This window comes from Myotis lucifugus, unplaced genomic scaffold, assembly GCF_000147115.1.
Source record: "Myotis lucifugus unplaced genomic scaffold, Myoluc2.0 scaffold_40, whole genome shotgun sequence".
Lineage (NCBI taxonomy): Eukaryota > Metazoa > Chordata > Mammalia > Chiroptera > Vespertilionidae > Myotis > Myotis lucifugus.
In genome coordinates this window covers 7,897,838-7,900,551 of record NW_005871088.1, presented here as the reverse complement: position 1 = coordinate 7,900,551, position 2,714 = coordinate 7,897,838, and the positions used below count along the sequence as shown (strand labels likewise).

The following is a 2,714-nucleotide window of genomic DNA, read 5'->3' as shown; positions in this document are numbered from 1 at the left end:
CACACACACACACACACACACACACAACGAGCGGGCGTTCCTTTGAGAGAGCAACCAAGAACCCCAGCAAACCAAAGAAACATCGAAGAGCCAAGGGGAAGATGGGTCGAGGGAGGTAGACAGGGGCGTCGAGTCTCCGAGAAACTGAATAATTCCAGGATCCAGGGGGGTGAGTCAACAACAATGACATTCAAAGGCAACAATTGCACTTGGGCTTTGTATCACGGGTACGGTACCTTTGGCTAATTGTCACCAGGCAGAACAGAGGGCTCCAGGAGTACTTCTTCAGTAGCGGGCGATCCTGGATGGAGTCTTCTTTGTGGCCAGTTTCCCGGGATCCAGTAGTATTTGCACTCCCCCTACCTGTCTGCGCGTCAGGGGCTGGGGGCTTTAAGGCAAAAGTGTGAAGCTTTAGCCCAAAGTGAGACTATTTCCTGGATTTAGGAGTCCGTTAATTCTCTGTACCTCAGAACTCTGCTAGCCTTTGGTGTCGAACAGGTTAAGCAGGGTGATTAAGGAGCTGGGGGTGGGGAGAGGGGGATAGAGGTAGAGGAAAGAGAGGTATGGGACTGGGAGAGATGCCGCACTTGCTACCAAAAGAAGAAGAAGAAAAAAAATCTGCTTTGGCTACTGAGCATGCCCAGTCCCTAGCTCAAGCCCTATAAGGGAGGCATTGTGTGCGTTCCACTTCTCCGGGCTTTGGTGGTGACCAGGAGGAGACTTTGGTTAGGGAGGGTGGTGGTGAATGGGAGACTTTAGGGGAAGGGAAGCAAGGTTTAAAGCTTTGGGGCTGTGCAGAAGGGTTTGTGAAGAGACCCTCGGCATACCTCCGAGAGACAGGAAAGGAGACAAAATGGTCTAAGAAAAGTCACTTCAGTAGCCCCTTCACTGTCATGTCTGTACTAAAGAGGCTCTTGCAGTTGCATCTCAAACATCCATCCAGAGTCCGCAAATCACGCGTGTGGATAGTCTAGGGCAGGCCCCTTTCTTCTACCCATTTGTTAGTACTTCCACCAGAGAGTAGGAATATCCCCGGGAAGAGCTAATGTTCAAACCAGTTTCGTGCAGATTGGTAATTGAGTCCTTATGTTTGATAAGAAAGCAAATCTAACTATGTTGGCTATCTTGTCTGTATTTCAAATACCTTGTTTTCCTAACAAGAAATGGCTGAATCTGTCCTTTAGCTCCCTTCCCCCCTAACCTTGCAGTTTTGTAGGGCTTGGCAAAGAAAAACAACTCTTTTTCTTTACTTTGTGTCTGTGGGAATAAACTGGCTTTAGGTAAATAGAGCTAAGTTATAAGTGGGAAGTATTTCCCTAGGACTCCTAGTAGTCCATTCTTTCATACATTTCAGGTAGTACTGCAGGGCCCATTTATTAAGGATCTAATCCACTTATTCAAATTCCAGCAGCTCTATCTACTATAGGGATAGCCAGTACCCAGAAATGCTTTTACTTAGAAATGAAAAACTCTTTTAAGCTAAAACTAGCAAGAGCTTTGAAACCAGAATTTGGCCGTCTGCCTGAACTCCTACAGTTAAACATTTACCATAATTGGTTGATGTTTAAAGGCCTCAAATTGAGGCAAAAAAAATCCAATGAGCAAAGGATTTATTACATTATTTGTGAATACTGCCTTACCTTCTATATCATTTGTAGTATCTATTCATGTAGTTATTTTTTTTTAATTTTTGTCATTTCATGAGGCTGCCTTTAGGTTATAATCTTGCAAATGTTTTCTGGACACAGTATTAATACAGAGATGCACATGCATTATTTAAATGAATATTTAAATAGATATGTGTATATAGGCATATTTCTTTGTGACCTTGGTGAATATTGCATCTTTTATAAAGAACCCTTTCTTCACCTCCACTCTCATTGCTCTTAAAATTTTCATCTTTCTCTTTTAAAATCAACCTAGAGGCAGAAATTGAGTGGGGAGCAATGGTAAAATTTTCTATATTTAATGGGAAATCCATTATGAAATAACATTGCTTAAGGAAACATGAAAGAATCTGTCCATAACAACATATGTAATTGTGCAACTCCTCTTGGTAAGGTGAAATATGTTTCCTTCATAGGTAACAGCTGCAGTACGTTGAAAAATCCCTTTACTGTTGTACATTTGAACAATACAGACCCTGCTAATTAAGAACTCACATTTGTACTATATTGTACAATGAAATGTGAAAATGGTAATGGATACCAAAACAAGTTGGCATTCATTCTAAATGCAAAGGTTTCAGGAAGCTACAATATATTTTATTAGGATAGGTGAATTGTTTGTCCTTTACTATAAATGTTAACAAGATTCAATAGGATGAGCCAAACATTTTTTACCTGAAACTATAATGCACATTCCAACTATATCATAGCTGAAAAGGCCAGGTTTGGACAGTAAATATCAGATGATTTAAATGTTTATCTTTATCAACTTTAAAAACTTTTGAGAGTTGACTATATTTGACTGCAATAACTGTGGAATGTTCTCCATATGGATCTGGAGACAAAAATCTGAAAAAAGTACACCTAGAACATCAATAAAGTTAATAATAGTGCTAACAACCTGATTAATATCGAATCATTAAAATGAATGCTTTAATTTGCTGCTTAAACGTGATAAAGTGGGTACTCAAAGAAATAACATAGAAGTAACAGCTTCCATGCCTTTTGTTTCTTTTGCATTCAGAGTAATTTAAAAAAACCAACCCT

At 40.0% G+C, this 2,714-nt stretch overlaps 1 protein-coding gene across 1 annotated transcript in view; it reads right to left on the bottom strand.

The window, feature by feature from the left end:
* The window catches only part of SLITRK4 (SLIT and NTRK like family member 4), a 7,676-nt gene extending 7,399 nt beyond the window's left edge, over window positions 1–277 (bottom strand). Inside the window, exon 1 of the mRNA XM_006087767.3 lies at window positions 237–277. The gene's annotated coding sequence lies outside the window, so the exon portion shown is untranslated. The remainder of the gene's footprint in view (window positions 1–236) is intronic.
* Between the last annotated feature and the right edge of the window lie 2,437 nt (window positions 278–2,714).